This window comes from Mandrillus leucophaeus, unplaced genomic scaffold (genome assembly GCF_000951045.1).
Source record: "Mandrillus leucophaeus isolate KB7577 unplaced genomic scaffold, Mleu.le_1.0 Scaffold1276, whole genome shotgun sequence".
Taxonomy (NCBI): Eukaryota; Metazoa; Chordata; class Mammalia; order Primates; family Cercopithecidae; genus Mandrillus; species Mandrillus leucophaeus.
In genome coordinates this window covers 524238-537704 of record NW_012101165.1, presented here as the reverse complement: position 1 = coordinate 537704, position 13467 = coordinate 524238, and the positions used below count along the sequence as shown (strand labels likewise).

Here is a 13467-nt window from a genome sequence, read left to right as displayed (position 1 = left end):
GCCTCTGGGTAACTCGTTAATTCTGGAAGGCTGAAGAAGGAAACCTACAGTGTGAATTAGTTACTTCCCAACTGTTCTAAAAGAGGCACAAAGGGCAGGGACATTTTTGTAAACAGAGATCATTTCTAAGTCACATCTTCATAAATAGGGAAAGGCATATAGTAAAACCTCACATTTTTAAAGACTAACCTCCGGACTTGTAATTAACCAGGAAAAATACTGTGAAACTTCTTGGTCAGTGATGAAACAGTCTCCAAACATACAACAATGAGACATAGATCTTGCACCTATATCCAGGCCTGACAAATAGTAAGTGCTCCAAAAAAGGGATTTTCACTTTTAATTAAGTACTAATTGAGTGAATTCTATATTGAAAAGGACAAGACTATGTGTGGGCCGGTTACCTTCATTCTCTTTAGCATCTCCTAATTCTGATCCTCTTACAGCACATGTCCTAACAATGAAGGGTTGGTGAGAGCACTTTCAAGAAGCCACCTGAACATTATGTCACCTCTGTGGGATATATGCATCTGTCTACCCCAGCCCAAAGCAGGTGGTGCATCTCTTCATGCCCTCTCTGATGTGCATCAATTTCTAGGAATTTCTAGTACTATCTCCACATTGCCAAATCTGAGGAAACAAAAGAGATAAGGAGAGGAAAGTGAAGTCAGTGAGGATATCCAAGCCTGTAGGACCTTAGGTTTATTCTGGCCAGTATTACCTGCTAAAAAAGACTTAAGTTTTTGGTTTCCCTTCGGTCACTTGTTTTTATAACACATGCCGACATATTTTGGGGAGTTGTGCCTCTTTCAGGCTAGAATTTAGTCTGCACAGCAGACCCAGGTCCTGTCTCCTTCAGGTTTTAGAATTGCATAACAATTTAAACTCATTTTGTACGTACAAGTACTTTGAAAAGAAATATACTATTAAGACTCTCTCTGGTAAGAAGCCTTCCCCACCCCCACGCCCAATAAACTGATCTGTTAACTTTTTGTTTCAGAGACTGTGCTTTCTTTTTATTGCTGCATTTGTGTTCTACAAGACAGCCTCTCCAAGATTAACATTTCTTATGATTGTTCCTGACAATGGATTCACTTCCAGAGGCCCTGCTAAGGATAACCAAAAAAGGGCATGGAGCGGGCTGGTTTTGGCAGCCTGCACGCAGTTTCAGAGCTTTTCAGGTCTTGGGTTTTCTGATGAGTGATTTCCTGAGCATGCCTAGGGAATGACAGGCATCTCCACAGGCAGGCTGCATCCACCTTGGCTGGGGTGTCGTCATTGGCTGCCTATTAGAAAAACGACAGGACAATGCATACCACCGCCTGCCGACTGTAAACATAGGGGATATGTGTTCACTTAGCATGGACTTCTGGGAGGGGCCAAGGAAGGGCGGTCTGGAGTTCTATTGAATAGAGCAGTGTGTATTCGGCTGCCTGCCTGCCTGCTTGCTCTCTGGCTGTGCTCCTGCTTAAAGAAATCAGTCCTTCCTTTCCGACTTAGTCCTCGGGAAGAAGTTTCAGCCTACGAGGTAAGGCACAGAAGGCTTTCTTTTTTTCCTTCTAGAGAGAATCTGGGGACTTTCTCCGGTTTTCAGTCAACATTCTTGGCTAAGGTAGCTGGAGATGCAAGAATGTTCGAGGCAATAAACCATGCAAACTCCGGAGCCTGACTGGGCTTCCCTGCCATACGGATATTCCCGGAAGGCAAACAGGATGAGATTTCAAGTTTTGTTTTTAGAGTTGGGACAAGAAGAGCGACCATATAGAGACTTACATTTAGGGAGCACTGGCAACTTTGATTAGGATAGCCTTTTGTTTAGGACAGCCATATGAGATTATACCTGATATCCAAAGGCCACTGTTAGCCAGCCTACTGCACCAGACTGCTCACACAGTCTCTTCTGCATCTTTTATTGCCAAAGATTTAACGTGGTTTTGCTTTAAAAACAAAACCAACAATTCTTTAGGTTGATGAGAAGCCAAAAAGGAATGATTTTTTAACCAAAGGCATTTGCGTTATAGTCTGCTGCCAGTATTTAAAACTAGACTTCCAGAGTTGCAAGGAAATAAAGTCAGAGATGGAGAGATCACTAGCACCTAGCACTGGTTGGGTTAATGTCACTGATGGGATATTTGCTAAGACAGAAGATGCCTAGGCTGGTCTGTTTCCTATAAAACCTAATAACAAGAGAATGCATGCGCTAGTGGGTGTGTTTTGAGAAAGCACATTTAACGTCCTACCAAACTATTTTTTTAAGAAATCTTATTTTCTGTTTGAAAGGGTGCCCGAGTGTGTCTAGATAATCTGAAGAGATGTCGATTGGAAATGTGGTTTAGAAAGGGAGGAGGCAGTCTTTCATATCGAGATAGACATATTTGGGTGTCTGAAACAGTAGTACAAGGCAGTTAGTTGGTAGTAGCCTGGAATTCCTTTTAGAAAGAGCTGATTGTAAGGGGTGGGGGAATTTTAGTGCTGTGGCAATACATGGTCAAAAAAAGTGGATGAGAACAAAGTGCTTGGTATTTATAGATCCCTTCTGTTAACAGGACTATGCAGATGGACTTGTAAACTGAAAATCCTTCTAATGTGTTTGCCAAAACCAGACGTATACAGCTAGAACTTGAGTGAAGACTAGATGCTATATGGCAAGCAGGGTAAATCTGATGATTTTTTAATAGTGCTGGCTATGAAAGACTACCAGCTGCAAATCACTGATTCAACTGGATTTTATTCCATGGAATGCGGTGGTTTGGGGTTGAGATTCATTAAATAACATTTTCCCTTTGTATTTAGAAGTTTGGGGATAATTTTCTTGGGAATGCCTCTTTCTCCTTCTAGAAGTGATATATGAGAACAAAATTCCCTGTGAATTTCCTTCCCTGGAACAGTTCTGAGTAAGTGTGAGAGAAAAGCTGCAGGCGAAAGCTATAGTTTAATTACTGTCCTTCCCTCGAAGAGATCAAGTTCCAAACTATTTTCACAGTGTTTTTAATGTCAATCAAAATATGGAGAGCAATTTTTCTTTTAACTGCTCTCTAAACCATGAAGGGAATGCAGTTTGGAAGGAAATCTATAATCTTGGGATTTGAGGATAAATTCCATTTTGAAACCAACATCTCAGAATCCCTGAAAGTTCAAAATGCGCTATGACCACTCTCTCCGGATCCCCCATCCCCCTCCTCTTGGGCTCCCCACCCCCAACAACCATAAAGACACTTTAGGTTTTTCAGAGTAACAGTTTAGGTGTTCTGCTGTATAGGTAGAGATAGAGAGAGAGGATTTGAGTTTATGCTGAATTTTAGGCAGTTCTTTGTGCTACTTCCTTCCTGTTGAATGTTACCTAGAACATATTTCGCCACATAGTGAGGTCAAAGGAACACAATGAAAGCACAGTAACTTTCATTTCAGAAATATAATCGCAAAATTTCAGAACAAAAAGTCACTAAGAGTTGAGCCTAGGACACACAAGGAATGTATGTACAATGGGTTGATCCATAAGTAAAGTGCAGGGTTGTTTCAAGAATTTGAAGCAAAAAGAATGTGTAATTTCAATCATTCCAATCAAAATATTTCCTTAAGTAAATACACAATTCTTATATTAAAGTTAGGAGAAGAAGAACCAGGCTCAAACTGCAACTTAAAGGATTTTACATGAGATACAAGAAAGCATTTCCTGACAGTAAGGCAACTGTCTTGTTATTAGCATTATTAACATTTCTAATTGGCTTCTGTGACTGGTCTGAGAATCTCCTCCTCTTAGGTAGATAGAATAAGTTTGTCCTATGGCCAGCCATGGAGAGTTCCAGAATCTAGCCCAGGTATTCTCTGTTCTGATAATTAAAATGCACCTCAGCAGGTATTTTTGTAGAAACACCTGTAATTTTCTCCATTTGCCATTTTCATGATAGCGTGATTACTAGTTAGTCATTCCTTAGCAAGACACAAAAGTGACTTAGAGATGGGCATGAAAAGAGATTTGCTAGTTTCCCATTTCTTGTAGTCTATCACATGTCTCAGAAATGTGGTCGGGGGACAGGAAAAATGCTGATAGAGTGGTATGCAAATAGCATGGTAGGACTAAGGAGGAGGTTAGAAAGATGCTGCCAAAGAATTTTCAGACTTCAACAGGGGATTTTCTGCGTAAGTTCTCTTAGAGCCTGAGAAGATACCATTAGCTCCTTACTGAAAGTTCTTCATCTGTCAGGCTAATCCAAGTTTGCTATTGGAGAGATGTCCATAAGTCCTGAGTAGAAGGGTAGCTTAAATAGATACTTTTGGCATAGGCTTAACTTATGAGAACCGCTACAAAATCTCAGTTCTAGTATTGGTTCCTCTACTTAAGTAACCCTGACCTTTGAGGAAATCATCAGCTTTTGACTTCATCTTGGAGTGCAGAATGGACATTGGTCATGCTTCTCCTATGTCCCATAGTGGTTAAGATGTCCAAATGAGATGAAGCTCTTTGCCCCCTCTTCCTTGTAGATTCTATACCTTGAACTGCCTATCATTTGAGTCCTCTGGACATTATGCTCCTCTTGGCTGGGATCCTCCACTTCTTACCTAGTATCCCTAATGATCTCTTCCTTTCTCATATTTGAGGACCCTTGAGTGGTATCTTCTCGCTCCTAGTTCTTTCTAGAGCCCTGAGCCATGTCCAGTGAATACTGGTCTGTCCCAATGTTGTCTGAATTTTTACTCTGATGATCACAGACCAAGAGGACACAAATATAAGGAAGTGGAATAAGATGGGCCATCAGTGGTACCAGGCAATATTCAGGAATCAGGAAATCCAAAGATCCACTTGAGCAGAAGACCAGTGAGAAAGTGCTGACAACATAAAGGCCTTAGTAAATGAGGCAGCTTCTCTCCCTCTAGCCAAAAGCATGGAATGAATCCCAGCACGTCATGCCTGGGCCTGGTAGGAAGGGCAAGGAAGGCAGGAACACCTGGCTGTGGTTTCTGTTGGTATTGAAACCAGACTGCTCCTCGGAGCTCGCCTCTCACCTCTTTGCCTCTGTCTTTAGTGCTCCCAGCTGTAACGGACCCCGGTTGTATCCCTAACTTCCTTACCCCCAGGCCTCCACCTCTAGCCTCTTCCCCAGCTCCCCCATCCCCGTGCCGGATAGGGAGCTTTCTTGATCCAACATTGACAATTTGCAGGGACCAGCTCTAAGATTAGGCCCAGAGCACAGAAGAACACTCTAGCACAGATGCGTTCTAGCTAGGGAAAGCCACTTGCACAAACAGAGGAGATGTCAGAGCATGTTTTGTGGTAAGGACCCACTCTGCTTCTCACCCCAAACTCACAATTGGCAGGCTGTGGGTAAGGCTGTGGGAAGGGGGCAGGGGGGGAAAGTATGACCTGGGCTGTGAGGGAAGGGTGATGAGGTTGTTCCCTGTGTTGTTCTTCCCTGTGTTGTTGCTATGGAAACCTTTGAGAATCTGATAAAAACTGTGAACCCTTAAGGTCCCTTTGTAAACCCACCCTTCATGATTGACAGGTGAGAGATCTTTGAGCTGTGGCATGTAAGATGGGGAGTGGGGTCAGGTGTGGATTCCCATAGAAGACAAGGGTGGATGGGATCAGAACACAAGTGGAGGTGTCCGTTTTTGTTTCCCAGATCTGGAAGGAAAGAAAGAGGGGGTAAATACACAGATGTATCGGTGGAGATTGCCTCATATGGCCTCCATTTCAAAGAAAAGAAGGTCATTTCTAGAAAAGAAGCAGTTTTCTATGGGGAGCTCTTGGGGGCTAGAGAAATCCAGGAATGGCTGCTATTAAGTGTACGTGAAAAGAACACCAAGAAGTTAATAAAAGGCTTGCTAAGTAGCAGTGAGGGAATAGTTGAAGGAAAATACATTTTTAAAACATTTTAGTAAATTGGTCACTCACTTTAGTACGTGGCTTTTCTTTGAAAATATATGTATATGTATAAATGATGTATAACTTGAACACAAATTGCTTTGTGATGGTATCCTGAGGCTTCTGGCATTGTTTTGTGAATACTCCATGAAAGCACTTGACTAAAAGGGAACAACCTCACTTGGAGATAAACATATTAAGTAGGAATATATAATTAGTTCCTTGTGACACCCACATATAACATTCCTCATCACTTGTCTCAAGATGTATTGCTGAGGAACCAGGCTGACTTCACTTTGTGCTAAAGACGGGCAGGACCAAGGCAAAGTGCCCAAGGCCCAAGGACCAATTGGCATCAAAGATACTAGTTCCACTGGGGTCAGGAGGAGCAGTCTAAGCCAGAATGGATATAAGTTACAAAAATGGGCTAAGTGGTGCACGACAGCCAGGTGAGTCAAGAAGAAACAGCAACAATCAGAAGTCAGGCAGAGCTTAGCGAAGCAGTGTATGGATGAATAAGGTGAAGTCTGGGAGAGCACGTGGCCCAGTGTTAAGAAGAAATAGACCTCTGTGTGAGCAAACTTTGGTAGCTCAAGTAAAGGGCCAGGATTGTAAGACATAGATTAACGAAGGGATGGGATCACAGGGGTATCCAAGAGCAGAAGCCCAAATAGGACCAGGGCCCAAAGAGAGTAGAGTTAGAGTCAAGGTGGGTGAGAGGATCCCAGCAGCGGTCCATGGATGTTTACTCCATCCCTTTCCACTAGTGTGACTCAGCTCAGTGCACGTGTCTGCCCCTTTCTGTTGTTCTATCAACTGGAAAATTTCTTCTGTGCTTCCAGGTCCAGTCCTGAGAGAGGAAGTCTGACTGGTTCAGGCAAAGACTATTGTCTATGGCAAATCCTTTAGTAGGAGGAGGACATCAAAGGCACAGGCATGCCTACGGATGAATGACTCTAATCCAGGCAGTGGTCACCCCTGGGCAAAGAAGAGCTCAATGGGTAATTTTAGTTAGAAGAGAAATTGAGCATGGAAGGCAAATTAGCTGAAATGTCCAACAGCTCTCAATGGGAATCATTTGAATTTTCAGGTGAATAAATTCCTAGAGAGGCAAACACCCAATGAATGATTACACAGTTCTTGATGATCACTGTGACATGACCCAGTGAGCCAGTGTTAAGGGAGATTAATCTGGAAGTTTGCGCCACTGACAACTGAAAGGATAAGAATCATCCATCTCAGAAAGATGTTGGGAAAAAACATTCTGGATATTATTGTTGGCAAGAAACTTCATATAAACCTTCAATGTGATATGGCTCCCTTCAAATGAAAGCAGTCTTGAAGATTTAATGTGTAATGATTTAACAATTTTAATAAATAAAAACAAGCACAACTCAATGTAAACCACAATACATAGTAAGGTGAATGCATAAAAGCTGGTGCACTCTTAATCACTGGAAGTTTCAGATCTAAGCAATATTTGCAATGTAATTTTTAATCCATTGAGCACCCATCATGGTGTTTTGTCAAGTAGAGTAAAAAAATCCCCTGAGTTCTGCACAGTTCAGATCCCAAATGGGACTCCGTGCTCTGTTCTGGGCTCATTTTTCAGAAAGACATGGACACATATGCATTCTAGGGTGAGCATCAAAGGCTGGAGGGAGTCAGGAGGCAAAATATATGCAGAACAGATAAAGGATCTAGAGCTGTTTTTCCCAAAGAAAAGAAAATGAGGAGGCCACATAAATACCTTCTAATATTTGGGATACTTTTATATGAACATGGGAGAAGGCATTTGTGTTCCTCAAGGCAGCAGAACAGCATTGAATATATAAATTCATAGAATGTTTAAGCTGGGCAAGACCTTAGGAGCTCATTTAGTCCGAGGAGTACGTATAATTTTTCATCTGTATGTCAGCTCCAACCAACTGGCATGTTAAGAAGGATTCTGAGGATGAGTCTAAGCTCAGAGGGGAGGGGAAAATGTGGTCACTGATAGTGTTATCTGTTGTGGAAGAAAAGGGCCATGTCTACTCAAGTACCACGTTTTAGTCTTCATTAATGTGGTCTGTAGGTTTTTAACCTCTAGGTGGTGGATCCCTGGGAGGTCACAAAGTCATTGCAAGAGGTAAACAAATCTGTATATGCAGCAAGTGCTTTTGGCAAGCTGCTCTGAGTAAATAATACATCTTACAGCATATGTGCTACTATTTTTTTAATTATATACCTACATTATAATGATAAAATGCTAATTTATTTAAAAGAGTTTTTGAATTCATAGTAGCTTTTGGTTTTGTGTTTTATAAATGAGTGGACTTAAAACATATAATTATGTTATGCGTGGGAAGATTGGGACAGGAAATTTGGGATCTTAAGTAGAAATTCTTTTTAAAGGAGGAACGAGTGATCTACTTTTTATTCTCCAAAGCCTAGCCACACCAAGTAAAATTATATATGTATTTGTAGGTTTCTTTGATTAATATCTGCCCTGTCTTATTGATCTGTCAGATACATAAGGGCAGAGAACCTCTATTTCTTCTTCGTTCATATATACCCAGTGCGTGGCACAAGGCAGAATTGGAATAAATATTTGTTGAATGAAAGAACTAACCAAGTAACTTGACCAAAGTCATCCAGTTAATTCGTGGTAAGATAGTTCCAAAACACACAGCTCCTAAGTTCCAAGCAGTTAACCTTTTCAATATACCACATTACTTCCCCTGATAGTAAGAGAGCATATTTTCACAGTTAGCAAATTTAGGTTATACAATGCAGCCCAATCTGCCTATAGACCCATGGATCTTAACCAGTATCTTAATCAGAATCAACTGTCGAGCCTTTTGAAAATACACATCCCTGAGACCTATCCTCTGGAGACCCTGATTCAGTAGGTCTAGAAGGGGGTCCAGGAATCTGTAGTTTGTAAAAGCTCCCTGATGACTCTGATAAAACATCCTGGCTCAGACACAGTTCTGTGTACCTATCGTTAAAATAATTGATAGTAGATGTATGTAGTTTCTTATTCCTCAGAAGCCTATGTCTTTAGTTTTGAATAATTTCTTTCTAAAAATTATAGTTGCATATGCCAAATCATCGGTTTGGCCAGAAAAGCAAAACCTTAATTTTGCTTTTTTTTTCAGTTTAAGCACAAAGTTATCAACCCCATAAGGTCAAACTTTTCTGATGAGATTTCCAGCGTTTGCTTTTGTAAAGCACTGGAAATGTGGCAAGAATAAAATTTGTCATGCTATTTCCCACTTCCTTTTCCAGCCATCATTACTAAGGGAAATTTAGGCTTAGGGGGAGGGGTGAATCTAGGAGGAAAGAAATTTAAGCATTTCTGTTCTTAGGAGGTTTTGAGCACATATTTCGCTTCCTAGGAAAAGCTGAAGATGTTTTTCTCTGTTTCCACTTTGTGGTGAGGATGCGCAAATCCTGAAGAGGGGAGAAGCTTGCTCCACCTCCACCCTCACCCCTACATCTTCTCTAGGGCCAGAGTCATCACAGCCCCTGGTTTAGATGCTTCCCTGGGTGGCCCTTTTGAATGTATGTGGACCCTAAGAGACAGGAGACTTTGAGTGCATGGATGGGGGATAATTTGCTTTTGCAGAAGGACAGAAAATTTATCTCTAGGTTCTTCCTTTATTCAGCAGTAAGGAATTACATACTCCGTATTGCACAGAAGAATCTACCATATTCAGAGCACTGACTGCATGAATTATATTCACTAAAGATTGGAGAGCCAAGAGTTTCTCTGTAAGAGTGACCTGATCTAGTAAGAATGTCAAAATTGTTACTATATTTGTACCCATGCTCTTTGGTTTAGAGGGCAGGTGCTTCCGTGTGTACATGGAAGCAGAGCTTGTTGGAGAAGAGCAGCTAAAAAGAGCAGCTAAATCCACCTCTGTACAATGACGTCATCTGGACTGGGTCTCCTTCATCTCTAACACTGTCCCCACTTTCTCTGCACCCCAAACTCATACTGGCTTCCAAAAGCTGATTGTTAAACTTTCGAGAATATTGAGAGCCAGTTGTAAAACACAGCCATTATAAAAACTAAATCATATAAGCTTACAATTAAACACATCATATGAAAAGCCAAGATAATAAATACTCAAAACTCTTCCTAATTATTTTACTATGTTTCACTATTATCTATTCTCTTGAGGTTAGTTACATCTATTGTGGCTATATGGTGGAAATACTGTATAAAATGCTGTGCAACTGAGCTTTTCTTCCCAATTCTTCATTCAGTGATGTCATATTCAGAACTTGAAATTGACCATGATGGAAGTAATTACACCACAGAAATCAGCCCATGCTACAAAGCAGACTCCCCTCCCCCTCACCCAAGAACTTGTTGCTAAACATTGACTAGCACGGCACTGATCCTAAGGGATGCAGTGGTAAAATTAGCTCTGCTTTGGAGAGCCCATCGGAATACCTCTGTCGTTCAGTTACATGCATATTCATAATGTATGCTTATGATTGCATATTTGCTTGTTTGCTTGCTTATTTATTTCTTATGCTCCCAGAACATAAGCGCTATGAAAGCAGAGACTTTGTCTGCCTTTTTCAGTGCTGTGATTTGAGCCTAAAAATATGCTGTTTCCTGCACCTACTATTAATAAATGAGTTAAATGAGTGAAAGAAATAAACGTCAGGTTGGTAGTGGTGGCTCACGCCTGTAGTCCCAGCACTTTGGGTGGCCAAAGCAGGCAGATTGCTTGAGTGCAAGGGTTCGAGACCAGCCTAAGTGAAATGGTGAAACCCTGTCTCTACAAAAAATACAAACATTAGCCAGGCATGGTGGTGTGCACCTGCAGTCCCAGCTACGTGGGAGGCTAAGGTGAGAGGATCACATGAACTTGGGAGGTTAAGGCTGCAGTGAGTTGAGATTGCACCAATGCACTCCACCCTGGATGACAGAGTGAGACCCTGTCTCAGAAAAAAATAAAAAGTAAAAAGAAAGAAAGTCTATAATTTCTTCCTTAAAGATACCTGAAGCCAATGCTCATGTTGGAGCTCATTAATTTCTAGTGAATTGTATCATTGCTCAGTGTTTAGAACAGTGCCTGGCACATGCTAAGTAGTGTATAGATTTTTATTAGGAAAAATAAAATAAGTTATCTTCGTAACAGCTAATTTTACAGATGAAGAAACTGAGTTACAATTAGATTAAGTAATACAGGTAAGGTCCCACAGCTAGTAAGTAGCTGGGTCAGGATCTAAACCCGGGATAATCTGGAGGCATTGCCCACCTTCTTCACCACCGTGCTATGCTGCCTCTTGCTAATTACTCCACGTGACTGAGACTCCTCTTTCATTTGTAGTTCTAGAAAGAATTGCGATCTATTTGAGAACAAACTTTGGAGTCAGGAGAACTTGAGTTTGAATCTCAAATTCACCACTTTGCAAAATGGGGATGATTTCTCCTCCATTTTGTAGTTGTCACAACTACTAGAAGTAATATCTCAAAACTGCTTTGCACGTACGTGATAGACACTAAATTACAAATGGTCAGTTATTGGTTGTGATTTCCTGTGGAGGCTATCTGTAAGCGTGGGGCTTAGCCACACACTGTCCCCTGTTGCCTCCTCTAGGCCATCCTGTAGACAGATTGAAAAGGGCCGACTGCTTCTATATTTGGGGTCTCCAGGAGGTAAGACTAGGACCAATAGATACAAGTTCTAGGAAGTCCTATTTCAGATCAGCTTACGCACTTTCTAAATAGATATTTCTATCTCTGAAGCATGAACCTTGCTGCTCTGCAGAAAGCAGACAACTTCCACTGTCCTCTTCAACCAGAAGGTTTACCCGCTTGCCCTTATCAACAAATGTGTGCTATCTTTAACATTTTAAGTCATTTTATCTAGTATAGCTAAAGAGTTGTATTATTCCTGAGATTGGGTTGTTTTGGAGGTTTTCAGTGTTTAGACCTGGAATGAGTGGGAGTAAGAAAAGAGGGAGGGAGGGGAAAAGAGAAAAAGAAACGAGAGAGAGAGAGAGAGAGAGAGAAAGGAGAGGAGAGAGAGGGAGGAAGGGAGAAGGGGGTAGAGGAGGGAGGGAAGAAGGAAAGTGGAATTTATCTGGAGAAAAAGTACTGAACTTGGGAGAGAGACTGAATAGCAATGGATTGATAGTTATCTGAAGTCCTCACAGGTTAAGGATGGTTGAGAAGATAAGCTAGCTCATTCAGCTACCTTGCTGGCATACTAGCTGTATGTCAGGCACTGCTCTGGTTGAGGACTGCTCTCTCAAAGCAGTAAAGTAAATCAAATAACTTGCCCAAAGTCACACTGCTGGAAAATGCCAGAGCTGTTCAAAGCCGCTCCCTAACGCCAACCCTCACCATTTCTCTACAGCTATCTGCTCTGTGTCTTCCCCCAAGAAAGCGATGGAAACCAGAGCAGGAGGTTTCCGTAACCAGTCATTATAATTTGTCAGGGAGCCATGCTGCAGTTCAACTAGACAAGCACATTGTCATTCTCTGCCATATAAGGAAACAGAGCTAAACACCATTCCTTTCACTATTGACTGGAGAGATTGCTCAAGTTAGAGTTAGACAAGATGAGGATCTAGACCTAGAGCAGTTAAATTAAATTTAAAAAAAAAAAAAAAAAACAGAAAAAAGAAAGAAAGTCAGACAAGTAGTTTTTTGTTTTCTTTTTCTGGTACCAGAGATAGTTTAACAAGCAGTTTCCATCCTTCTCCCTGACTCAACGAGAGATTTTCTCTGACATTAGGCACTAAAGGATTCAACTACACGTACAAATACTTCAAGCTGTTTTGGTGTTTGATTATGTAAAATGTTTTTAAAAGGCAGAGGATCAGTTGAGGTATTCAAAAAGCCAACATAGCCAAAAGGTACTCAAAAGGCCAAGACAGAGCTGCTTCTGTGTGGGTCAGGTAGAAAGTCAAGGACTGTATTTCTCTGTCCAAGGATTTACAAAAGAAGTTAGTGTCCACTCACCTTCCAGCCACTCTCAGAAAGAGCACTTATTAAGAAGACTTTACATTTAAGTTTGACCTTCTTGTCCAAAGCTGAGAATATTCACGGGATCACTCTTTGCCTTAAGACTCAGACACAGTGGGCACTTTGTTTTTCTTCTGTGAGATGAAGTCTCATTCTGTCACCCAGGCGGGAGTGCAGTGGCGCGATCTTGGCTCACTGCAACCTCTGCTTCCTAGGTTCAAGCGATTCTCCCACCTCAGCCTCCTGAGTAGCTGGGATTACAGGCACACGCCACCATGGCCGGTTAATTTTTTGTATTTTTAGTAGAGATGGGGTTTCACTATGTTGGCCAGGCTGGTCTTGAACTCCTGACCTCAAGAGATCTGCCTGCTATTGCCTGTCAAAGTTGCTGGGGTTACAGGGACCATGCCCGGCCACAATGGGCACTTCAGAATGCAGGCTCAGTAACCAACTTTATAAAGGGAGAAACAGAGGCATGAACAGTTGAAACCATTTCCTCAAAGACAGCCAGTTCCATCTTGCCATACAGAGAGCCCACACTTTCTTTTTTTTTTTTTTTTGAGACGGAGTCTCGCTTTGTCGCCCAGGCTGGAGTGCAGTGGCGCCATCTCGGCTCACTGCAAGCTCC

The 13467-nt window shown here is 41.7% G+C and overlaps 1 protein-coding gene across 4 annotated transcripts in view; it reads left to right on the top strand.

Moving 5' to 3' along the window:
• The first annotated feature begins 1195 nt into the window (after nt 1-1195).
• Nucleotides 1196-13467, top strand: part of CALD1 (caldesmon 1) — a 201818-nt gene continuing 189546 nt past the window's right edge. For all 4 annotated transcript variants that reach the window (XM_011972146.1, XM_011972144.1, XM_011972143.1 and 1 more), the window contains exon 1: nt 1196-1528. The gene's annotated coding sequence lies outside the window, so the exon portion shown is untranslated. The remainder of the gene's footprint in view (nt 1529-13467) is intronic.